This window comes from Rattus norvegicus, chromosome 12 (genome assembly GCF_036323735.1).
Source record: "Rattus norvegicus strain BN/NHsdMcwi chromosome 12, GRCr8, whole genome shotgun sequence".
NCBI lineage: Eukaryota > Metazoa > Chordata > Mammalia > Rodentia > Muridae > Rattus > Rattus norvegicus.
Window position 1 is genome coordinate 17,798,102 of NC_086030.1, and position 27,378 is coordinate 17,825,479.

A 27,378-nucleotide genomic window follows, 5' to 3' on the forward strand; every position below is an offset into this window, starting at 1 on the left:
GAGAAGCTGAGACTGGAGGCCTGTGCCATTAGGTTGGACTGGATAATCAAGTTCTTAAAAAAATGTTTATTTGGGGAGGGCAAAGTCAGGAAATCTTAAAAGGCTTCTGCCCTACCAATACAAAGCATTTCTGAGTACTGTTTCTAAACAATGAACAGTAAGAAGTCAACTGGGACGCCCCATCAAGTCCCACCAGCTGTATCCTTTCCATATGGTCCCAGGAATGGAAGAGGGCTCTGTTTTGAGCGTAGTAGAGATTCTGTCCTCCTTGACTCTAGGGGGCGCTGTACAGCCGAGTCGTCTTTGTTACAATATGGCAGACAACTGCTTAAGGCCACAGGCTACCTGTGGGATCAACGTCTTAGATGTTTATTATCCCAAGTTTACCACTCCTGAAAAGAGGCCGTCTTGGTTCAGCACACGTGTGACAGGGTGGCAAGGGGTCTACTTTGTTTCTGCTTGTCCTCTCACTCCTGTGCCCACCGCCATCTATCTCTGGGAATTAGGTGGGCCATTGTCCTTGAAGATGGGCAGAACAAACAAGACTGTGACGGGAGCCAGGGCACAGGGATGCTTTGCAAGATGAAGAATGGGAACTCAGAGCAGAGCAGGAATGTCCCCTTCTGCTTTCTCCTCTCTTTTCGTGAGAAGTCGCTATTTTAGAATTACCCTTGGGTGTCACAACAGAGGAACAAACAAATCAGGATATCTTAAGAGAAGAAAAATATTTCTTTTCCTGTCTGCCCTGGCTTCCTTTAAATGAATAAAGTCAGTCCCAGAGCGCAAGAACAGAGCACTCTGCTAGAACAAGACATTTTCTGATATGACCCAAGGTTATCTATTTAGACCGACCAGTTCTCTCTACTCAGTCTACAGTGAAGCAAGGTGGGAGAGATATATATAAAATGTCAACACAATCTCATTTATATTTGGTCTGAAATATATACCTGCCATAAATCTAAGGGTGGTGACAGACACAGAATTAAGTGTATAAAAACAGTTAAGAGGTTTCCTAAGACGCATACTTAACACACTCCATAAACGCTGTTGAGAGGGGAGAATGTGACTGACAGGAACATAGCCAGGTACTTTGCATCTTTCTCCTCTTGCCCTCCTTCCTCCCTTCCCTATTCCTTCTCTTCCTCCCTTTTCCCCTTTTCTGTCCCTCCTTCCCCTCTGTTGCCTGTGGGTACACTTGCCTATGTGTGCATATGTGTGGGCCAGAGGTGACGTCAGACTTCCCTTCCTTGATCACTTTCCATTTATTCTGAAGTAGTTTCTCTCTGAGCCTGGGCTAGACCGCCTGGCCGGCAGACCCCAGGGATCCTCCTCAGGGGCCTCTCTGCTTGGCTTGAGTGCTGGGGATCCGAACTTGGCTCCTTGTGCTTGTGTTACAATCCTTTTCCTCACCAAACCATTTCTCCACCCCATGCACAGTCTCTTCACCTAGACGAGGATGCAGGGGGATGAAAAATAAAGTCCTATCCAGTTTATGCCATAGCTCAGACGCTTTAAGAAGCTGGTCAGTGTGTGCTTAGTTAAAACGTGGAAAGTCAGTAATTGCTTAGCAGATCTGGATGCTACAAAAGATCGATTCAAACACAGGGATGCCAGGCGTTGTTAGGATCCCAAGAGTCTTGTGCAGTTTTAAAACTACCTGGGTGCTCAGCTTCTCATGCAGCAGAGTGAATGGCAGGTATGGAGAATTTATAGGAAGTCCAAGACAATTGTGCCAAATTATCATGGCAGCCCCAAACCTCTCTCCATGCTGCCAAGAAGAGGAAGTCTTAGAAACTTAGTCTCTTAATCCATGGGACAACCCTTACGTGCATTGTTAGATGGTCTGTAAGAGACACAGTGCAAAGGAACAGAGCCAGGCCACTGCACCTTTGGTAACCAGCATAGCCACTGTATGCAGATAGCAACTTCAACAGGAGCAAGAATAAATGCATGTGTGTCCCACCAGGGATAAACATTTTCAAAGGATGACATCAGGAAGGACAGGGGTATCCTCAGGTGACACTGAAAAGCCGTATTGAGTGGGATAGGGACTGAAGTCCAAAGACACATACTGCATACTTCTTAATGAGGTCAGGTCCCACATGGCAGTTGAGCTGAGTGATGGCAGTGTGTGTGTGTGTGTGTGTGTGTGTGTGTGTGTGTGTATGTATGTTTGCGTGTGTGTATGTATGTATGTGTGTATGTGTGTATGTATGTATGTATGTGTGTGTGTATGTATGTATGTATGTGTACGTGTGCGCATGTGCACGCACGTTTGTGTGTGTGTGTGTGTGTGTGTGTGCGTGTGGATGTGTGTAGGCCAGAGGTCAACCTTGGCTGTTTCTTAGGAGTGGTGCACTATTCTATTGATGAAGTCTCTCACTGGAAAATTGCTGATTAGACTGGGATCCACCTGCTCCCATCTGCCCAGCACTAGATTACAGCAGGGGCCTCCATACCTCCCTCCCTCCTTCCTTCTGTCTCTGTCATCTCTGTCACTTTCTCTCTGTCCTTATCCCCCCCTTTGTCTTCTTTGTCTGCCTGTCTGTCTCTGTCTCTCTGTCTCTCTGTCTCCTTTCTGTCTCCCTCCCCACCCCACCCCACTCTCTGTCTCTGTCTGTCTCTGTCTGTCTCTGTCTGTCTCTGTCTGTCTCTGTCTCTGTCTCTGTCTCTCTCTCTCTCTCTCTCTCTCTCTGTGTGTGTGCATATGTATTGCATGCATGTGAGTGTGTGTGTACATGTGTGTGCGTGCATGCCCATGAGCACACATTTGCAGATACGGCATCCAGGGTCTTCCGTGTGGAAGCGCACTTTCTACTTCAGTTGCATAAGAGAATAAGAGACTTTATTCTGGCTAAACGTGTCCATGGCCTGGGAACACAGATTCAGGTTTCCTCGAATACCATGCACTACCATGGAAGTGGTTATGTGAGATTTTATTAGTTACAGACTCAAGAAACTCATAAATCAAGCATTTACCACATACAGCGCAAGGGGCCACAGTTCGGTGGTTAGAGCAAAGCTGGAGACGCTGTGCTGAAGACAGTAGCTGAGGACACTCAGCTTTTAGGTCTGTGAAAGCTAGCAGTTTGTGAAGATAAATTGTAACATGTTAGTAGTCTGAAGGATACTAAGTCCCCACAGGTGTGGGCAATGAATGACTGTCCTGGGGACTAAAAATAGCCCAAGATAATTTGGCTTGGGACTGCAACATTCTAATTTTCCATAATCTCAAAGTTCAGACGTTTGGCCTGAATCCCAGATGCAGTCTCTCTCTCTCTCTCATTATTCATTCATTCATTCATTCATTCATTCATTCATCCATTCCCACAGCCCCTCTTTGGAACTTCAGCTCATCCTCCATCACTCTCCAAGGTCCCACCTTGAGATGAGAAGCTCACCATTTTCAGCTGGGATGGCTGACCAGAGAACTCTAGACCCGCCTGTCTCCATTTCTAGGGTTACATATTGCTTTACATCAGTGCTTGGGATTTGAACTCAGGTCTTCATGCCTGCAAGGCAAGCACATTACTGCCGGGGCCATCTCCCCAGCCCATGTCCTGCCTTCCTCTACCATGGAGGCAAAGGCAGTGTGCTCATCCTAGCTGCCCCCTGGGTACAAGGAAGGGTGTGCTCAGCATTAGAGACTGCCATTTCCATCGTAACTTAGTCGCTGCTGACCTCTGTGGCGCTGGCACTTTCGAAGGTGACACAACCTGAGTCTATTGCTAAGGGAAATGAAAGCTACAGAAAGTCTGCCCCTCAGCTTCCTGTTCCTCCACCTCGAGCGTGTTTTGCTTCACTTCAGCAAATAATCTTGTTTTTAACTAAGAAAAGTTTCAGCATCTTAATCAAATAATATTTGCAGATGTGGGTAAAATGTGCATATATTAATGAAATTAACTTGTGAAAGGGTTTTAATTAAGTTGTAGGATTGAGGCATTCAAACTAAATAATATTATTAGCTCACCAAGGGGAATTTAATGCTAAAAAATCCCCCGAAAAACAAGGCAAAATTTTGTTCAATTACCCAGAGAATTTAAGACCAAAAAATCCACTTGTACTTTAATCAACTAGCGTGGCACCCCTGATAGTTCTGGATACAGCAGATAATGGCTATAATTTACATTGCCTGAGAATTCTATTAATTCTCCTATACCTTTTTGAGGTTCTATCATTAATTGTTAGGAATGCTGCCTAATCAAGACAGAGCCAGTCACCCAAACAATTAACCTGTTTCTGAAGGTGCAAATAGAAAGATAATTTATCAATTTCCAAATGTTCCTTCCCTCTGCTGCAACACCGGCCCGGCTTTTCTCCCTAAATACGCCTTGGCTGAGAACCCATGGCAGCCGCCTTCAGCAATCAAGAAAAAACAAAGAATGTGTTCATTTATAAAGGTCAGGCCCATAGCTCTGCACCGAGGAACAATCATTTGTTAACTCCGGCAGGAGCTTCAGTCACGGCCGCAATTTCCACTATCTAAAGACATAAAATGAGCTAGATTCCTGCAGAGAAATGGCCTTCAAAACCCAATTTATTTGTGAAATTAGAGGGTGTTGTTTTTCACTGCAGAGTTGTTCTCTGAAGTGACCTACGTGTGTCCAGACACAGAAAGAAAACACACAGTAAGATTCTGCTCTGCGATGCATGCCGGGTGGGTTTGGTCTTTGGCCATTGCAAACTGCACACTCTTTTCACAAGGCTTGGGGAGAGCGCAGGCTTTGAGTCCTTGGGCTCCTGGCTTTGCTTGTCACCAGCTCTGGCCAGCTTCCTTGCACAGCATGATACATAGGCTAAGCTTATTTTGTGAGGGTCAAGCACACACAGGCAGGGGCTTGCTGTGCAATGATGAAGACCCGAGTCTGATCTGTAGGACCTGCACTAAAAGCTGGGTGTAGGGGCACATGCATATAATCCTGCTGATGACTGGATGGGAGGTGGAGGCAGGTGGATTCCTGGAGCTTACTGGCCAGCTTGCCTAGCTACCTGGGGAAGCGCCACACCAGCGAGAAAGCCTGTCTCAAAAGAAAGGTGGAAGATGTTTGGAGAATGACACCTGGGTTGTCTTGCTGACCTACACACACACACACACACACACACACACACACACACACACACATGAAAACACACACAAGACACACACACATGAAGACATACACACACATACACGCGAACACACAAAGATACACACACGCATACACGCGAAGACACACACACACACGAAGATACACACACACACACATACATTTTGTGTGTGTATAGCACTGTATCCAGATTACACATAGGTACTCATTTACACCAAATGTTCCCTAAAATATTTAACCAAAAATAGAAGACCAACTCAGGAACTATCCCCTGCTGAATAAAACATGTGTCTCCCCTATTTATTCATTTTATGTACGTGCTATGTATGTGTCAGATGTGTGTGTCTCCGTGTGGGCACACATGCCGTGGTGCTCGTATGGGGGTCAGAGGGCAACCTCAGGGGTTGGTCCTCACATTGCACATTGCTTGAGATGGGATCTCTTGGGTGTTTACCGCCGTGCACTCCAGGCTAGCTGGCCTGTGAGCTTCCCTGAATCCTTCTCCTGCCTCAACTTCCCATCTTGCTGTAGTAGCACTGGGGTTTCAGGTATATTCCATCCAACTCCTATCCTCATGCGTGTGTGGCCAGTTCTCTACCCCCACGAGCATCTCCCCAGCCTGCATTCTTTCCTCTGTGACTAGGCTGTGTCTAGAGAGAAGGTCCATAATGCTGATGGGTGGTTAGAAAGGAACCTATCTCCCCTGGACAGGGGTGAAACCTGGGGCAGGCTTGTTCCACTCCACCATTGTCACGTCTGACTCTGTCATGTAAGGAGCTTGCGGGGCAAGCGTGAGGACCTCAGCTGCAACTCTGAGAACCCACAGAAACCTGGATGCAGGAGCATTCGTCTGTGTCCCCAGTGCTCCTAAGGAAAGATGGGAGGGGAACGCAGGAGGATCTTAAGTGTGCAAGACAGCTAGCCTGGAGTGTGAGCGCGCGTGTGTGTGTGTACACATATACACACATATGTGTATGTATTATACATATATATATGCATGTATGTATATGTAAGTATATATGTATGTATAAACTAATAACAACAGAAAGACCCTGTGTCAAGAAATGTGGAAGCAAGGACTAACATTCAATGTGGTCTGACCACCACATATTCACTGTGGTAAGCATGTACCTGAGAATGCATATGTCTACACACACACACACACACACACACACACACACACACACACGAGAGAGAGAGAGAGAGACAGAGAGAGAGAGAGAGGGAGAGAGAGAGATATTTTTAGTTTTTTTTATTTTATTTATTTATTTATTTATTTTTTGGTTCTTTTTTTCGGAGCTGGGGACCGAACCCAGGGCCTTGCGCTTCCTAGGCAAGTGCTCTACCACTGAGCTAAATCCCCAACCCCTGAGAGAGAATTTTAAATCTCTTTGGTGAAATTAAAATATTGGGATTCTTTTTGGTTTGAGTTTGGATTTTAGTTCCTCAAGACAAGGTCTCCACGCGTAACATAAGCTGACCTTGAATTTACTATGCAACTCAAGCTGGCTTCAAACTCACTATGTAACCCGGGTTTCCTTCAAACTCAAGGTCCCCTGCCTTAGTCTCCTCCATGCGGAGAGTTGGAAGGTGATACTACGCCCAGCCCACGAAGGGTAGGCATGGTTGGCCTCGGCAACTTCAGTTTAAATGAATGCAGGAGACACATTTCCATGGGAAGAGGACAGCTGTTGACCCTACCTGTACCAGGAAGCTTCATGATCTTTCCTTTGAGCAGCTCTGTGTTACAATAGGAGAGAAAGGCCATGCAGAGGCCCTCACAGGCCTGGGCCAGCCTTTCTGGGCGCATGTCGGGGGATGAAGTAGGGTAAGGAGGGATGTGTGCATCTAACATGTAGGCTTTATGTGCACACACACACACAGCACCCATGCACATGTGCGTCTACACACTCACATGCATGTGTACACACACATACACAAAGTCATGCACACACATACCCTTGCACAGGCACATACACACACATAGACACACGCTTACTCATGTACACACATACCCTCTGCCATACATGCAGACAAGCATAGCTCCATCTGTGACCTTGGCTCTACACGCTCATTCACTCCTCACACTGTGCGTCTGGGTGGGGTGGACTCCTGTGGTGAGCAGAGACTAACAGTAAACATTTCTTTCCACGATGGCAGAAGAAACACTGTCACTGTCACAACAGCCGCCTCAGTCACAGGGTCCTGAGCACCACTGACTGCAGTCCTGATTCAGAACCTAAAGTGCTCCTGTGTTCGGGCGAGGCCTAAAGAGTCTATTCAGCACCTCCTGCCTGGTCTCCCTTATATTCTATCTATTTTATTCATTTTGCATTATTTATTTAATTTATGCACTTTTTTTGAGACAAGATCTTGCTAGATAGCCCTTGCTGCCCTTGAACGTGCCAGCAAGCCTCCTTCCTCAGCTTCCTCAGTGCCAAGATTAAAGGTGTGTGCCACCAATCCCAGATCTCCTTACTCTGTGTGTGTGTGTGTGTGTGTGTGTGTGTGTGTGTGTGTGTGTGTGTGTTGTGTGTGCACATGCCTGTGGAGGCCATAGCTTGCCTTTGTCTTCCTTTTACTTTAGAGACAACTTTAGTCTTAGGCCTGGAACTCATCAAGTAAGCTAGACTAACTGGCCAGAGTCGTAGGACCCACCCATCCCTGTCTCCTGGATGTAGTTATGTTGGTAGAGGATAAAAAGCCCTTGAGCCATTTAAGACTTGGGGGAAGAGTGGGTCTCCGTGTTCCGGGACCGAGGAGCTTACCTCATCTATGAGAAAGCCTGTCCAGTGCCCTCTGCCTCCCTCTATCTGCTTCTTGAGAAGCCGCTGGCCTAGCTTGCTTCTGTGCTTAGAACCAGCAGATGGATGCTAAGCCACCACCAGCTCAGGAAAAACTCACAGCAAGCTGATGCTGTCCTTCATCCAGTCAGCTTAGGAGGCTGCATCTAGCAGGTTGTGGCACTCCTGAGATGCCAGCTGATGTCCTTGTATTACCAGCCGGGGAAAATTACAGTGACCATAATGAAGAGTGAGAATCCTAGACTTGAAGTGCCCGAGAAGTGGGTTATTTACCGTGTGGGCTGGCCCCGCGCCTGTCACGTATTCGGGAGCTAGGAAAACAAACATTTTAAGTGGGGAGAATTACGGTAGACAGGAGGAGGGTAATGGGTGAAGAAATCCATTATTATCTTTACTGCCACTTCGTAAACTTGAAAATTAACATGCCAAAACTCTGAGGGATGGCTCCTGGAAACGCTACAGAGTAATCAGCACTGCGCAGGCGCCGTGAGCCAGAGAAAGAGGGCAGCGTCTCCTTGTCTCCTTTCAGAAAGCACCTTACACACCGAGCTGTGTCCCCCGAATCCTTGGTTTTTGCTTTAATTACTTCATTTTGGAGGTTCCCAAATGAGCGCAGCCACAGACGGTTCCTCTGCAGACAGCTGCTACACTTGTGTGTGGCCAGGTTCCGGTCTCTATCTCCCTCAGGGACAAATTCCAATGGAAGGGAGTCGGAGGAAGGACTGCAGGCACCAGCCCCTTGCCCCATTTGTCATCTGGCAGGGAGCTTACTCACACACTGCCAGAGTTACCCCAAGGGACCCACTCCATCATGGCCATCTGCTTATCTCAATGTCCTTGGCCACATTGTTTTGAAGGACAGCCACTCTCTCCAGTCACATGCCCAGTACCAATCTACCCAACACGAGTGATGGGAATCTGTTCTCTGACACCACCCCTGTGGCCAGTCCAGAAACCCAGGGTCTGAGTTCTGCCCCCTACTTTGCCTTACACTTCGCTGATTACCAAGGGTCTCCCTGGACTCTGGATCATCTCTTACTCCACTATCACTCACCACCTCAGTCCCCAGCCACAGGCTAAGCCCTGTGGCTTACACATACCTCTCTGGGGCTGCTCCATGGGGAGCACAAAACGAGAGAGCAGAGGAGACAGCCATGTAGGTAAAGTGTGTGTCTGGCATGCATGAGGACAGGAGTTCAGACCTGTAGCACCCAAGGGTGTATCAGTACTATATAATCTCAGTGCTGAGATAGGGGTGGGTGGAGCCAGGAGGGTCCTGGGACTTCCTGGCTATCCTGCCTGTGAGACCCTGTCTCCAAAACACAGAAAGGAAAGAAAGCGAGGAAAACTACCAATGTCAACTTCTGGCTTCTACATGCATGGGGACATAACACACGTGTACGAACACATGTGTGCACACACACATGCATGCACGAACATGTGCTCTTTCTGTCTCTCATGCATATACCCTTGTATGCATGCACGTGTACTCGAACATGAATGCACACACACACACACACACACACACACACACACACTCTCTGTCTCTCATGCACATGTGCTTACACATGAATTCACACACACACACACACACACACACTGTCTCTTTCTCTCATGCACATGTACACATGCACACATGAATGCCCCCGACAGAGAGAGAGAGAGAGAGAGAGAGAGAGAGACTCTCATGCACATGTATGCACACACACTTTCACACACACAAGTCCACATAGGCACATATCAAATGTTTACTTCTATGAGTTGGAACCTCATCCATTTTGTACTTTTTCCTAAGTCCCTATAGAAACACCCAAAACATAGAGAAATAGAGAAGTAATTTGCATCTACATGAAGTGAAGATTCCTACCATCATAGGAGACTCAGGCAGAACAGGTAAGGCTCAAAGGAAAGAAATCCCAACTGCTAAAGAAGGCTCCTTGGGGAATCAGGGAATTGGCTAAGGTCAAACCCTGTAGCCCCCCAAGGGCAGGAATTAAAGGGAAGGCCATGTGTACCACTGGCCAGGGGAAGGGTGAACTCTGTAATGTCTATGGGAGTGGCAGAGGCGGCACCGAGAGACCAAACATGGACCTGTCTAGAAGCTGGGAAGGCTTGTGAGGAACAGGTCATCCTATCCAGTGCTTCTGACCTGAGGACGTCCACCTCTGAGGCCTCTCGGGACACCCCCCACTCAGTGAATGCTGGCAGAGCTCCGGCGACTTCTAGATTGTTAAAACAAAAGTGCAAAGAATTTCTTTATTCCTCTAATAGAATTACCAGCACTGACCACAGTTGCCGTAGCCCTGTGTGACAGACAGCTGGTCTTGATTGCTAGGTGGACTGGATTGAGAGATGTCCGGGATTGAGGAAGCACACCTCTGTGGTCTGTGGTGTTTCCAGAGAGAACTGGCAAGGACCCTCCACAAAGGTGGTGGCATAGACAGAAGGTAGCTGGAGGGGGCGATGTGCTCATGTGAAAAACCCTTTTGCTTTCCAAGCAAGCACACCTAGGGCTCGAGCCTCTGCTGGTTGATTTCTGACTTCAGCGTCTTTGGTCTTTCTATATAAACGCAATGCCAGGGACCCTTCTGGAAGCTTCTAGGCCTTCAGTGCCTGACTAGGATTGCCAATGCACCTGGTTCTTAGACTGAATGGCTGCCAGGTTCTCAGCTTCTCTGGTGTGCAGAGGAGTAGCATTAGACCCGATAAATCCCCTTTTATTTTACATAACTAGGGTTGCTACAACAGTATAGCAACAGAAAAGCAAAGGAGCTGAGCCACGTGTGGTAGCGCACACTTCTAATCCCAATACACAGGGGTCTGGAGCAGCGGAGTCTAGAATTCGAGCCATACCTGGACTATACATATAGCAAGACTCTGAAAGATGTTGATGATTCATTCGTTCATTCATTAAATACAAGCAAAATACTGATAAGGAGGTGCTTAACTAAATAAGAGTCCGAGATCAGATTAAAGAGAAATATTTCCTATTTTTAACTAGAATACTTCAAGAAGCTTCTAAAGCAAATTGATTCAGGTGAATCAGGGAACATGAACGGAACAGGACATTGGAGAGGAGCTAATACAACTCTGAGTGGAGTAATCTGACATCAGGAGCGGCCATTTTCACATGGAAATACAATTGGCAAAATTAACAATGCAACAGAAGCCCCCAAAGAACAGAGCAGAGTTTTAATCAGATCAGTAGATTTGGCTGGGAAGTTGCTGGAGAGTTTTCTTTAGAATGGAGAGAAAACAGATAAAGTGAGGTCTAGGGAGGAAAGGCAGAGCAAAGCAGAAGCCGGATCCAAGGAGATGGAATGTAAGGCAAGAACAATTGTAGAAGAGGAAGCCAAGGAAACCGAACTAAGGAAAAGAACTGTGTAGACCTCTTCCCCCACCCCGACCCCCACCCCCAGCTCAAAAGTAATGTGGGAATCATGTTGGTCTGTTTTCCTGCTGCTGTGACAAAACACCTGACAGAGCACTTTGAGGAAAGAAGGGTTGGTCGTGGCTCACAGTCCGAGGGTGCACAGTCCATCATGGTGGGAAGGCATGGCGGCAGGAGCATGAGACAGCTGGTCTCGCTGCATCTGCCATCAGGACCATGAAGCAGCTGGTCACATCACATCCACAGTCAGGAGATACAGAGAGAGACAGATGCTGGTGCTTAGCTTATTTTCTACTTTATATTTAATCCAGGACTCTGGCCTAGGGAATGGTGCCACCCACACTTAAGGCAAGTCTTCCCATCTCAACACAGTGTAGAGACTCCATTATAAGCATGCCTGTAAGTTAGTCTCCTAGGCGATTCCAGATCCTATCAAGTTGATCCTCATAACTACCTCCAAAAATTTGCTGCTGGGTACTATGATACACACCATAATTTGAGTACTCAGCAAGATGGGGGGGGGGGATTTGGAGTTCAAGGCCAGGTTGGATTACATTACAAGAACTTGTCTGAAATCAAAAGTAAAACCAAATAGCAACAGCTTACTGAACACCAAGAAAGGGAGAGCAAATATACAAACTCAAGCAAAAATGTCCATGCTTCACAGACAAATAGAAAGACTAACTGAAAGGAAGCAAATAAAAATGGGAATCCTCTATGTCAAACAGTAGAATAGAGGGGCTGGGGAGCTGGCCCAGTGAGTAAAGTCTTGTCTTGGAAGCATGAGGACCAAGCCTTCCACGGAGTGCATGCCTGAATTCTGGTGTCAGGGAGGTAGAGACAAGCAGATCTTTGAGGCCTGCTGAGCAGGCCTAGCAGAAATGGTAAACTCTGGGGTTAGTGAGAGCCCCTGAGGAGAGTGATAGAGGAAGACCCCAGACATTGCCAGCCCTTGTGATGTTCCTGGTGGGAGTGTCCCTCTGCAGCAGCGGTCAAGTTATAAACTGGAGCAATGCCCTGCACTGGGTTTGCAGCGGGCAACTGTCCTGAGCAGGCTGTGTGACATCTCACTGTGTAGAACCCAAGTCTGCAGTTGCCACAGATAGCCAGGCACTTCTCAGAGTCACCTCAGAGTTTCCAGAGCTTCTACTAAAAGGCAGAGGCAGCCATCAGTGTCTAAGCTGCGTGGTCTTGTAAAACGGAGTCTAGTGGCTACGGATGTGAATAAAATAGGATGGGTGAGACAGAAAGGGAAAAGAGAGGTGGAGAGGAGAGAAGCCAAGGGGCTCACAGGGGCTCCCCAGCTACAGGGGAAGGTGATTTGCATTTGGCCAGCTCCCTCCCTCTCTTGCCTTTTCCTTCTCCTCCTCACCCTCCAGCTCCCTTCCTTCTCCTCTCCTCCTCTTACTTTTCTCTCTCCTCCTCTTTCTTCTTCCCTTCCCCCTCTTCGCTTACCTAACACTGACATTGACCTTCTCAGTCCTCTTACCTCAGCCTCCTCAGGGCTGGAATGACAGGAATGTCATTGTACCAGGCTCCAGGGAGTTACTATTTCCAGTTTCTTCAAAATCCCGACACCCTCTGTTCCTGGTCTACACTGATTCCCTACACTCCCTTTGCTTATATAAGTCTCCTTCTTTTCATTTTATAATGAAACTACCAAGGTTGTAGGAGCACCTATGACTTTTACTCTGAATCTTTAGGGATTCTCCTCTGGGAACTATTAAAATTATAGCTGTCTTATATAATATATAACATGTAAATTTCACATATGCTATATAGAGATACACACACATACATATGTAGATGTTGCTTTGAGGACATTTGCTGTGGTTTTTTTGTATAATGGTGAATATAGGAATAATTAAAATGTCCAATAATTGGAAATCTGGACATGAATGGTTCTAAGTTGACTTTGAGAAGATACAGACAGGGAAGGGATCTAAGTAGACACTGCTGCAGTTCGGGTATGATTTGTACACATCCTATAAATGTTTGTGTGCAAGACCTTGGTCCTCAGGATGGCAGTGTTGAGATGACACCTTTAAGAGGTGGGTCCTAGACAAAAATCACTGCCGGCCTCTCCCCTGGCTCAGCTTCTGTGTAGTCACATGGTCTCTCTCTCTCTCTCACACACATACACACACACACACACATACACACTTGCACACATACACACACTTGCACACACACTTGCACACACACATACACACACACACACACACACACACACATGATCTGCCACTGCCATGAGCTGGCACAGCTCAGGGAGGGACCTTTCGTTCTCCAAAATTGTGAGCTAATTAAACCTCATGTTTTTGCAAGTTCCCAGCCTTGGATATTCATTACAGTAACAACAGACTAAGAGAGAGATTTTCAACACAGTTGGTACGATATAAACAAGAAAATATCTGTAGTTTGTGTAATACGGTCTGGTTTCCGTTAGAATGTTTATTTTTACTGGTATGAACCATGTATAAAAGTGTCAGCCACCACACGTCTTATCTGTTTTCTGATATCTCTACAATTAACATTTAATTCATTTGCAGTAAGAGCAGAAATGAACTCTGGAGGCCGGGGAGATGGTTCAGTCAACGAAGCATTCGCTGCATGGGCATGGCAGCCTGAGTCTGTCCTCAGAACTGAAGTGTAAAAGGCTGGCTGTGGTGAGGTATGATTGTGATGTATGTTTGTACTGGGGAGGTGCAGACAGGTAACCCAGGAGCTTGCTGGCTAGACAGCCTAGCCTATGAGCTCTGAGCCAGTGACAAACAATGTCTCTAAGAAAAGGTGGACGGTACCTGAGCGATGACACCCAAAGTTGTTCTCTGGCCTCAACACATGTGCACACACCTATGTGCACGTGATGCCCCACACTTACGCACCTGTGTACACAGAAACAAGTACACATACGTGTATATGCACATGAAAGCAAATGAACTCACTTCCCACCGTGCTGTTGTTTACAACTCACCTGTTTGTCTGTTGGTACTCTTTGGAGGGCAGCAGTGACGTGCATTCATTTTTATGCCCACAGTGCCTCAGAGTAGTGCTGAGAGAACCCTCCAGTTATATATTATCAAAAGCCTCTGAGCACTCAAATTCAAGCGGCCTCTCTCTTCATGAAATGACGGTGGACTGGCTGCTTCTGTCCTTGACACGTCCTGCCTGGCACTTGTCCTCTATTGCTTTCTGTTATTTATTTATCCTCGCCTGCACCTACCCATGCTGTGCCCTCCACACACTTCCTCAGAGGAGAGCTCTCTCTTGAGCCATCCCACTCCTGGCTACTGAGAACCACTGTGAGGTGCTAACTCCCCAGCTCCATCCTCAGCCCAAGTTGGCCATTTACTTGACACCTGCCTTCTGCGACTTTTCCACTTAGGCGCTTAAAATGCGAAGTGCAGAAGCTGGGGAGATGGCTCTGTCAGTAAAGTGCTTGCCTGGCAATCGTGAGGACTAGAATTCCGCCTCCCCAGGAACCACATAAAAACCCTAAGTGTAGTGACTGAAAGCTCAGCACTGTGGAGGCACAGACAAGAGGAGCCCTGGTCTGCCCTGGTGGTCCTTGCCTTGTAGAACCATGATGCTCTGAGGTCAAGGGTATGTCTGAGACATGAAGTATATGTATAGTGCAGCATCTGACACAGTCTCTGACGTAAGGTAGGTCCTTGTGGACTACTCTACAGCCCCTAAAAAGACTGTAAGTCCCTTAGACACAGCGGGTACACAGGACCCCCATGGGAACATGGCATTAATCCATTAGTCAGTATCTTGGAGACTGCTCACCACTGCCAGTCCATCACAAAGGAGCTCCAAAGGGATAAAACACGATATGATGTTTTGGTCAACACTTGGTGTGATGGTTAATGCTGATGGCCATGTTGACAAAATCTGGAACCACTAGGGGACAAAGCCCTGGGCATGACTGTGAGGGAGAGTCTAGATTAGGTTAACTGAGGTAGGAAGACCCAGTCTGAATGTGGGCAGCACCATCCCGTGGGCTGGGGTCCTCTACAGAATAAAAAGGAGAAAATGAATGTCTGGTTACTGACTGGATGTGATGTGACCAGCTGCCACACACTTCTGCTGCAGTGCCGTCCTTGACACAACAGATTGCACACTCAAACTGGGAGACAGAACAAACCCTTCTGCCATAAAGTTGCTTCTTATTGGGTGTTTTGTCACACCAACAAGAAACATATGGATCCGCTAGGATATCGTCAACATTTTAGCCTAAGCCTTTCTCAGAAAGAATAAGAAGGCAACTCCACTGGGCTCCCTATCTGCCAACTGTTGTGTTGGGTGGGAGGGAGACAGCTGTCTCTGACAGTCTATGACACGAGGCGGGTCCCACAACATCCACAAAGGTGAGAATTTGATTTGCGTCTGTGCACACGTGAGTGAATGTGTACCTGCGTGTCACTGTGAAGGCCAGAGCTCCATGTCAGGTGTCTTCCTCTACCCTCTGCTTTGGTGTTTGAGACATGGTCTCTCGTTGAAACTGAGCTTACGGCTAGGCTGGCCGGGCAATGAGCTCTGAAGGTCCACCTGTCTCTCCCTTCCCAGGGCTGGGTTATGGACATGTGCCTGACCTTCCCATGAGTGCAAGGGAACTGAACTCAGGCCCTTATACTTGGTCAATAAGCATTCTACCACCAGAGCCATCTCCTCAGCGCCTGAGAATCTGACTTGAAGAATGCTACACTTGAAGAACTGTGGCCACATGACCCACAAAGCTGGCCACTCACCCCAGGCCTCCCCCTTGTAGAGGACACAACTGCTCATTGGCCGATGACAGACATTCCTTATAGCGCACACAGAGGCCTGGCTCTTCCCGTAAGCAAAGAGCTAGTCATTTTGCTGGTGGTGCAGTGTGGGAATAAGGTGAAAGGAAGCAGAGGGAGATGAAGCACGCCAATGAATTATGTGAGATAGGATATAGTTAATAATAGTAATTATATTAGTGATAGCATGCATTATTCATACTTAGTTAATAGTCATTATATTAGCAATGATAGGGTGGTTGCAAGTTAATGGGCTAATGATGATTGCATTGAGTGTTGAAATAATAACAGAGAGAAGAGTAAGTCTGTGCTAACAGATCTATCTTCAAAGTGGGGGACACAGCCCCGTGAATGCTATGAATGTGTGCATGGAGGCAGGGTGTGAGAAACTATGTGTGAAGAGCTGTAAAAAGAGAAACCAGCCAACAAGAAAAGGAAGCTGTCTCTGACCGTGGCTCTGCACATGGCAGAATACTAGCACTTAGGAGGTGGAAGCGAGAGGATCAGGAGCTCAAGGTCCTCCTCCATCACATAGTGAGTTCAAGGTCAGCCTGGGCTATGTCAGATTGTCGTCTGGAAAAGAAGAAAGGAAGGTTTCTGGGAGAGCTCTTTACTCAGAGTCATATCTTACAGGCTGGAATGGGTGACTGTGGGTCTCCACTGAGGAGATAAGGTAGAGGACACATAGTTGACATGGCTCTGTTGAATCTGGGTCAGGAAGGCAGAGGAAAAGTTTCTATGTCATCTCTGCTTAGACAGGGCTTCTACTAATTGTGAGTTCCACACGGGCCCCAATATTGAGTTTCTAGGGCCCGAAATGGAAAAGTGCAGTTCCAAAAGAAGCTGCCCCTGTTCTTCTGAGTGTTCACAGAATCTTCTCTTCTTCCTATAGGGTATTCCCAGCCGCATGTACAGGGCGCCCTCTGTGTGTGCATGCAGGCAGAGCTCAGAGCTCTAGATATTTATAAGCAGCAGAGGAGTGTGTGTGTGTGTGTGTGTGTGTGTGTGTGTGTGTGTGTGTGTGTGTTCATGTGGGCTATGTGCATGTGGGTACTTGCTCATGTGTATGCACATGTACTTGTGAAGGACAGAAATCACTCATGGGTGTTTTCCCCAATCATTATCTGCTTAGTTTTGGGTCTCTGTGGCAATTTGAATGGGAATGACCCTCCTAGGCTCATACACTTGAATGCTTGATTCCCAGTTGCTGGGGCTGTATAAGAAGAATTAGGAGGCATGGCATTGTTGAGGAAAGCATGCTCCTGGGGGCAGACTTTGAGGTTTGGAAAGCCCACACCATTCCCAGTTAGCTTTCCACTACTCCTCCAGTGCCATGCCTGCCTGCTGGTTGCCAGGCTCCTCACTAGGACGGTCATGGACTCATCTTCTGAAACTGTAAGCAAGTCCCCAATTAGATGCTTTCTTTTGTCATGCCTCCTTGGTCATGGCGACTCTTCATAATTACAGATCAGTAACTAAAACATCCTCCTGTTTGGAGTGATTGGCTAGGCTGTCCGGCCAATCAGCTTCAGGAACTTTCTGTCTCCAGCACAAAGCGTCCAGATGCATACTGCCACAGCTGAGTTTTAAGTGGGTGCTAGGGATCCAAACTCAGGTCCTCATGCTGGGCAATAGGCAAGTTATCAACTGGGCCATCTCTCCAGCCCCCAGCAGGAATTTCACAGACGTCTGTTAGAAAGCAAAATCTTCACCATTAAGAGCTCGTAAAGGGAAGAAGTGACTTGGGGTTTTGAGTGGACAATTGGTTGCATAGACATAGCTCTGATGAAGGTGCATCTGGCTTTGATCAGACATAAGCCATGATTTCCTGACCCCCTGACCCCCAACTTTCTCATCACGAACTCGGCCCATGCTTTGGTCATTCTGACAGCTGACTTCCCTATGCTTCTGCCCTAAGCATGGCGACATGCTGTCCTTGGAGCTCCCACAATGCTCTTGGTCACAGCCTTGGGAATTCTGTCTCAGGCATCTTCCTGTCCTCACCACAAAGCTATTTTCCATTTGTGCTAGGACACCAACTCATGTGACGTGGGAGTGTCATCATCATGTCAGCCAGAAGTCAGGGAAGTAAGAGTCATTGGCTGGATGCATGCTGACTTGAAAACGGAGCCACTTGCCTACAAAGCAATGGTAAAAACTGAAACTCGACTGCACACGACGCATTTTCACTTATTGCTAGGTCAGATTCAGAAGTAATGTGAAAGCGTGTATCCAGGAAATGGACAGGATATCCGTATTTTATAATAGCTCAGGATCTATGCAATGAAAACAACCACTTATGTTATGATTAGTTTGGTAAGGGTGAGGCCAGAGACTTCGGAGATCTGCTTTAGTTTGTAAGCCTCAGGGCCTGGGAGAGTCATCTAAGTAGTGAATGTTGTAAGGGGCCTGGGCACAATGAGTCACAATGAGTTAATTTACACAGTCAATCTGCAGCGATCTCTAATTCAGGAACTGAATGTAGAAGTTAAATAATCTGTCCTTCTATCTGCTGTCTAAAGATTTCTCAATTATGCAATTGTATCTATTCATCTGTTTGAAATTTACCTACTTACCTATCATCTGTCTATATATCTAATATCTATCTATCAATCAGTCTATCCATCCATCCATTTATCCATCCATCCATCAATATATGTATGTATGTCCCTCTTTCTATCCATCTACTCACCTTCGATGTATGCATATGTATATATGTATCTATCTAACCATGTGTGCATCCGTGCTGTAAGTATATGTATGTATTAATCTATCATCTATTTATCTCCTTCTTCTATTCATCCATCCATCCATCTAGTCATCAGAGTGTATGTGTGTGTGTGCATGTGTGGTATGTATGTATCTATCTATCTACTATGTACCCATCTGTCTATCATCCATCCATCCATCTATTCATTCATTTATCCATTTGTCTATCTGTCCATCCATCCATCCATCCATTTATCATCTATCTGTCTATCTGTTCATCCATCCATTTATCCATCTGTCTATCTGTTCATCCATCAATCATCTATCTATCCATCTGTATATCTGCCCATCCATCCATCTGTCAATGTATGTATGCATGTATCTATCTATATCTATCTCCCTCCTTTCATCCATCTATGTGTTTGTCCATCTATCCATCCATCAATATGTGTGTCTATCTAATCATGTATATATCTATTAATCTATTATCAATCTCCATATCTCCATACATCCATCTGTGTGTATGTATCTTTATATCTATCCATCATCTTCTTCCACCCATACATCCATTCATCAGTATATATATGTATATATGTATATATGTATGAATGTATGCACCTATCTATTATGTGCCCATCCATCCATCTGTCCATCCATCCATCCATCCATCCATCCATCCATCCATCCATCCATCCATCTATCCATCTGTATGTCTGTTCATCTATCCATACATCCATTAATGTATATATCTATCTATCTATCTATCTATCTATCATCTATCATCTATCTATCTATCTATCTATCTATCTATCTATCTATCTATCTCTTACTTTCCACCTGTCATCTGTCCATCCATCTGTCCATTGGTCTATCAATCAATGTCTGTCTGTCTGTCCATATGTCTGTCTGTATAGATGGATCGATCTATCTATCTATCTATCTATCTATCTATCTATCTATCTATCTATCTAAATATCACCTATCTCCTCCAGCCATAGTTTCATCCATTCCTTCATAACCCCCCTGTTCTATCAGACAGAAGTTAACATGAAGGTTAGAATACATACTAAATATAAGTACGTGGAAGGAATACTGTCAGTTCAGTCTAATAGACGATTATTCTGCAAAGAAACTGCTGTTGAATGTATTTCCTAGAAACAGAATCCAAATGTACACACAGAGGCAAAGGGTGTAATACAGGCAAATATGAATAATGCCTAGCTAGTCACTAAGTAATTATTTGAGACCATGTTAACCCTTACCTACAAGCTGCTTAAAGTGACTGATTCGCTGTCACACACGAGCAGTCAATTTTCCATCGTCTGCTAAGACAAGCGCAGCCAGCAATGAAATAATCCCCCTTTCTACAAAGTGCTAAGAAGTAACGTGATCGACTTCTGAGAGTTTAATCTGGCTTCCCTTGCAGCGGAAGTGGTAAAGAATCAAGGCGTGAACAAACAGTAGGCTGCAAAGTAAAGAGAAAAAATAAAGTCAATTATCTACAGAATGAGTGTTCTCTGCAGTGTGACCCTGCCAGGCCAGGCTTTTGATGGCTGCACTCTGGGCAGGAGGCAGGCAGTGTGGGAGAGCTGACCAGTGGGGGTGTACCCAGTGCCAAGCTCTCGAGGGCTGTATGGATTTCCATAACAACTGGAGTTGGCTCACAGGGAGCACTTGCTACTCATCTTGTTGTGACAAACGATCACACAAAAGTGACTCGGGGAAGGAAGGGGTTATTTTGGCTCATAGTTCTGGTGGAAAAGTCACCTCAGCAGGAGCACAGGCAGGTGGTATCATCTTGTATGGGATGAAGGCCAGTGCTCAGCCTGCTAGCTCCTTTTTATGCAGTCACAGAATGATGCTGTCCACAGTTGAGGTGAGCCTTCCCAATTTAATTAGCCTAATCTAAATAATTCCTCACAAGATGTCCAGAGCCTGTCTGTCTTCCAGACAACTCTGGATTCTGTCAAGCTGACGATCCAAAATTAATCACGGAATTATTGGTCTGCACACACGTGCTCTCTGCCGCATTCCACCAAAAGATTCCCTCGGCTTCATAGAAGTCTTCTTACAGCTTCACAACCAGTTTGCTTTGCTGAACGACTGGAGAGAAGGACGGGAGTTTGAACGCTGCATCCCCTGGCTAACCCTCCATTGATTCCTTCCTGTTCAGTCCTATGGAAACCGCTGTCTGGACCATGCCAGAGTCTTTGTGCTCCTCAGGGCTGGTCCCAAGCTCTCAGGCACAAGATCTCCAAATATCCGTAATCAGCAGTTGTTGAGATTTCTAAGAGAAATGCGCCTCGCTAGCTTGGCTGAAGAATGGCGTATGATGCGAGTCTGACAGCTGCGTCCGCGTTATCAACACCCACACGAGCCGAGTTCAATCTCGCCAGTCACTCAGCCACATAAAACACCCTTTTCAAAAGATTTCTCTTTCAAAGTTCAAATGATGGCAGAGATCTCATTTAAATTCTCCAAAAAAAAAAAAAAAGTAAGTTACCCTATCAAATCGTGTGGACGTTTCTCAACATTCCATTTAGCTTGTAATTACCCAGTAGGCTGGGCTGGCTCCTCTAGAGTCCTGCTGGAGCAGATTCGTAGCTTCCTGTCACCGTGGCTGTCACAGATACCCGATGCTCTGTCCTCAAGCAAAAAATCATTTTGAACTAAGAATCGGGCAAGAGTAAGGCTCTGAACTTCCTGCCTTAGTCACTCTGGTGTTCCTTGTAAAAAAAATAAAATAAAAAAATTATCTATGAAATCAGACTGAAGCAGTGTCAGGCAGCCATTCCCAAATTCCAGGAGCTCAGCAGTGCTCACTGAGCGTTTCCTCATTTCTGCTGCACCGCTGGGCCTCCATCGCAGATCCTTGCATGCATGTGTGTTTACACATTCCTTCACACACACACCCCATTTTTATATGCACGTGTGAATGTTTATGTGTGCATGTATGGACGGATATGAGTGTGCATGGGAAGGCCAGAGATCAGCATCAAATATCCTTTTCAATTGCTTTCTATCTTTCATCTTTTAATGTGTATGTATGTGTGTACGTGTGTGTATATATGTGTGTGTGTGTGTGAGCCTATGTCTTCAGGTGTGTGAATAGGGACACACACACGTGTCTCAGTGTGTGTGTGTGTGTGTGTGTGTGCATGTGTAGGTCAAAGAACACTTTAGGTGACAGTTTTCTTCCACTTTTTTGGTAGGGTCTCCTGTTGTTTGCCTCTGGGTGGCCAGGTTAGCTGGCCTTATGGTTTCTGGGGACTCTTGGGTCTTTATCTAGACTGCAACAGCTTTGCTTTACATGGAATTCGATCTGAGCTCCTCACAGTTGCATGGTAGGCGCTTTACCCCCACTGGGCTGACTTCCTGCTCAGATGTACTTTTTGTAGAGTCTCTTCCTGACCTTGGCTCTTGCCGGTTCCTCTAGACTGGCTGGTGAGTGTGTCCCGAGAGCCTCTCAGCTCTGCCTGGGCAGCACAGACATTACGTGAGCAGTCCAAAGCCTGCTGTGTGCAGTCAGTTTGCTCGTTTGGAGGGTCTCACTGTGTAGTCTTGGCTGGCTGGGAGTTTCCTAGGTAGAATAGGCTGTCCTTGAACTTACAGAGATCTACCTGCCTGGTCTCCTGGGGCAGTCAGACTGAAGGCACATGCTATTCTGCTGACCTCAGCCAACATGGGTTCTGGGGGGAGGGTTGGAATTCAGGTCCTTTTTCTTACACTTTACCCAGTGAATCATGAGTCAAAAATATTTTAAAATGTATTTTAAATCGTGTGTATGTTTCTGTGTCTATGCAGGTACACACACGTGACAACAGGTTCCTGAAAACTCCAGAAGAGGGCAGCGGCTCCCTTGGAGTTGGTGACCCAAGCAGTTGTGAGCCACCCGAGTGGGTCTTGGGACCTGAACGCTACAAGAGTGCCAAGTGCTGGTATCCAGTGCCTCCTCACTCCTTCCCTGAGGTTTTGACAGAGCAATGATGGCCTGTTCCTCTTCTTCAGTCTCAGGAAGCAGAATATTTAAGTGGACACTTAAGTCATTTGACATGAAGCCAAAAAGAAAGAGAAAAATGTGAAAGCAGGAAAGGAAATGACAAGCGCAATAAAACATACACATACAACACATACACCATACATACCATCTATGCCATACATACATGTCATACACACACCATACATACCATCCATACTATACATACACATCATACACACACACCATACATACCATCTATACCATACATACACATTATACACACACACATACATACCATCTATACCATACATACACGTCATACACACACACCATACATACCATCTATACCATACATACACATCATACACACACCATACATACCATCTATACCATACATACACATCATACACACACACATATATACCATCTATACCATACATACACGTCATACACACACACCATACATACCATCTATACCATACATACACATCATACACACACCATACATACCATCTATACCATACATACCCATCATACACACACACATATATACCATCTATACCATACATACACATCATACACACACCATACACACCACCTACACTATACATACATATCATAAACACACACCATACATACTACATACACTATACATAAACATCATACATATACATCATACACACACCATACATACCACCTACACTATACATACACATCATACATAGACATCATACATACATACCATACATACCATCTATACCATACATATTTATCATACATATACACATACCATACATATACACCATACATAACACACACACACTCATGTACACCATGCACAAATATACTCATAAATACCATACACATTCACACAATTACACACACTCAAGTACATCATACACACACCACACAAACTACAGACACTATATATACTACACACAGCACACATGTACACACACCACATAGATATACAGCACACACACACCACATAAATACACTCATATATATTACATATACATACTCATGTCTACTATGCACAAACATACTGACATATACCACAACATTCATACATCACACACACACACACACACACTCATATACATCACACACACATACCACAGACACTACACATACATTACACACATACCACACAGACACTATATATACCACACACACCACACATGCACACACACCACACAGACTCTACACACATCCATAACACACACACAGACTACACACAGACCACACACCACACATGTACATACCACACCACATGCACACAGACCACTCACAGACCACACACTACACATGTGTACACACCACAGACACTCTACACACATACATACCACACATGCAGACACCACATACACACATAGACCATACCCCACACACACACATTATACCACCCACACAGACCACACACCACACATGCACACACATACACACATACACACATACACACACACACACACACACACACACACACTACACCACACTACAGTAGCGACTTGCTCTCGTTATGATGAGGCATGGTGAATTATGCATTGCAATGCCATGGGCAGCATGAGGGGAGCTGGAACACATGCATTAAATGTGTTGTGTCAGACTCTTCCTAGTTCCAGGTCCCTGAGTGAGACTTTATGTCAAAACGCAAGGTATCTAGCATCTAAGAAATGACAGCTGAGGTTGTCTTTTGACCTCCACATGCATCCCCACACGTGTGCATGTGTGTTGCTGCATGCACATAGAGAAAAGAGAGACTTTCTAGAAATCCCCTGGCTGGGCCGCTCAAGTACGCATAAAATTCAGGGCTGGGAATGTAGAACAGGGCGGTTCGGTCTGGAAAAGCCTTGCGTCACACCTACGTGAGACAGCGGAAAGTGGGAGCCAATGGCAGGCCAGTGGACCCGAGAGACGCTCCAGAGAGCTCCGAGAAGAAGGCTGCCAGGCTCCTCAGTGTGTGCTGTTTATGGGGCACAATAGCATGTCGATTATCCAGACTAATTGGAGAGTTAACGGCCCGAATAATCGATTTTTCTGGATAATTGATTATGATGGAGACAAAAAAAAAGAAGAAGAAAGAAAGAAGGAAAGACTAGTCTTCAGGTATCCAGGCAGAAAGGCCAAACAGGTGACTCAGTGGCATTCTGGGAACTGACTGAAATGACTCACAGGGCAGTGGGGAATGCCCACATCCACTCCGCCCACCCTGAACCTACATGACTTTTGTGTAAGAAACAGATGCGGGGACTGGGGAGTTGACTCGGTCCTTAAAGAACTCGCCACACTAGTGTGAGCTCTAAAGCTTGAGCTATGGAACACATTAAAACTCATTGAAAGTGGGGCATGGTGACCTGGGCCTGTGATCACCGTCCTGGAAAGGTAGAGGAGACATGTTGAATCCTTTGGGACTGGCTGGCCAACCAGTTTGCTTACTTGAGGAGTTCCAGGACAATTAGAGACCCTATCCCCAAAGAACAAGGTGTATGTCACCTGAGGGACAACACCTAAAACTGTCCCACAGCCTTCACATATAAGGGTACACACATGCATTCACAGTACCCACGCCAAGAACACACACCTAAACACACACTCACAAGAAATTAAAAATAGGGCTGCCAGTGTCACAGCCCAGTGGGTAAAGGTGACTTCTACCAAGCCGGACAACCCATGTCAGTCCTGGGAGTCACAAAGTAGAAGGCTGGAAACAGCTCCAGCAAGCTGTCCTCAGACCTCCACAGGCACATAAACACATATAAATAAATATTTAAAAAACATTAAAAACGTTTTTAAATAAAAACACAAAGAGAAACAGGCCCCCGGCCGGAAGCAGCCTTCCTCATGAGCTGCGAATGCTTCTGGAGAGCAAGGGAAGTGTTTAACCTAACACACCTGTGTCGCATCTCACACCACTCAGTGCTCAGTGACGTCAGGAGTGTGAGTGGATCTCAGAACTCTCGGGAAGCGGCTTTTCTGGATGATGGCCCAGTGGCCAGCTTGGCCGTGTTTGCTGTTTTTTCCCTACGCATGCGGATTCCCCAACTCGGAGAGCCTTTACAGACAGTGGTGGGCAGAACCCTCTGCTTTTGTTTTCTCTCTTTGAATGCACAGGCCCTCTCTTTACTAAAGCTCCACTGGCCCAGGGATGAGCGCAGAGCTTGCACATTCCAGGGGAAAAAGCAGAGCCTGCTGATGCAGCACCCCACAGGGGGCTATTCACACACTGGCTCCTCCCCCCTTTCTGTCCCTGCAAATAAACAGGATTCCACATCACCATCACCAAACAGGTAACAATTCTTTCAGACAGTCTTTCAGACACCCATTTGCACTATTCTTGTTCATTTTAAATGAGCATAGTCCTTAGCCCCTTCTGCTCACTCCCCTAGGTAGGGAGGTTGCCGAGAAATAATAATCCTCGTGCACGTGATTTGTGCTCAAGGCTGTGTGCTGCAGCCATCCCGCGTTTAACTTTTACCCGAAAGGGGCTGTTTAAGGTTTAAAGAGGGCCCTCACTAAAGCAAGCCCAGGGGATGGGCTGACAAAACCGCAGACCACGCAAGGGAGAGAGGGTGCTTTAATCGCAGAGCATCCTGGGGAGTAGTAAGTTTTAGAATTTTCTTACGAAGAGAATGGATCTTCCTTTATCCTTAGAAAGAATTCTACCTGATGGAGGTCCTGTTCGTTCACGGGGACTTGCTATCTGTCTGGCCCTGTGTTAGGGCCAGAGCAGGGATAGCCTGGAGTAGCTCTGTCTAAGTTAGGCTATCGGCACAGGACAAAGTTTCACAGGAAACATTAAGGGAGGAAGAATTCTTCTGTCGCTGTTGCTCAAGACTTCAGACATTTTGGCCCGTGGTCTAGATCATCACAGTGTAAGCATGGAAAAAAAGAAACATTCATCTCTCGGCAGCCAGGAGGCAGGGATAAAGGAGTATGGAGATGCTTGCCACACTTTAGAGGCAAGCCTCAGGTGACCTAAGTTCTCCCACCAGGCTTAGGGTCCACCACCTCCCTCCCAATAATCATGAATCTATGGATCCATTAAGGGACTAATCAACCAACCAGGTCAGAACCCTCATGACCCCATCACTGCCCTGAGCATCAGCAGCTAGGATGTGAGTCTCCAACGCTGGAGCCTTTTCAAGCCTTTGAGGGGCACTCTTATCCAGACTATACCACCACCACCTGAGGGTCGGCTCGAGACCAAAGCACACGGACCATGGCAGCTCCCAGACACAGAGGGAAGCTGGAAGTGCAGAGTTTGTGGGGTGTATGTGTGTATATGTGTTTGCATGCGTGCACATACTGTGTGCATATAATATGTGCATATGCCAACATATGCACATGTGGAGGCCAGAATAAGAGGTCAGGTGTCTTTTTCTATTACTCTTCACTGTGGGCCCATCAGTCAGGGTGTTTTACTGGACATAGGGTGCACTGACTTTGGCTATGACAGTCGACCAATCACTGACTTTGGCTATGATGGCCAACCAATGAGCACCCGGGACTGCTTTCCTCCTCTTGAGGTGATAGGACCCCAGCTTGCCCAGCTTTTACATGGGTGCTAACCACCTAGATTTGGGTCCTCGTGCTTACACAACAGCCGCTATTCTGACTGAGC

The 27,378-nt window shown here is 46.3% G+C and overlaps 1 protein-coding gene across 4 annotated transcripts in view; it reads right to left on the bottom strand.

Moving 5' to 3' along the window:
* Sdk1 (sidekick cell adhesion molecule 1) overlaps positions 1 to 27,378 on the bottom strand; it is a 986,485-nt gene that overhangs the window by 306,672 nt on the left and 652,435 nt on the right. Inside the window, exon 1 of one of the 4 annotated variants that reach the window (XM_063271862.1) lies at positions 8,478 to 9,368. The exons of the other annotated variants lie outside the window; for them this stretch is intronic. The gene's annotated coding sequence lies outside the window, so the exon portion shown is untranslated. Of the gene's footprint in view, positions 1 to 8,477; positions 9,369 to 27,378 lie in introns of those variants that run through there. 4 annotated transcript variants of the gene reach the window in all.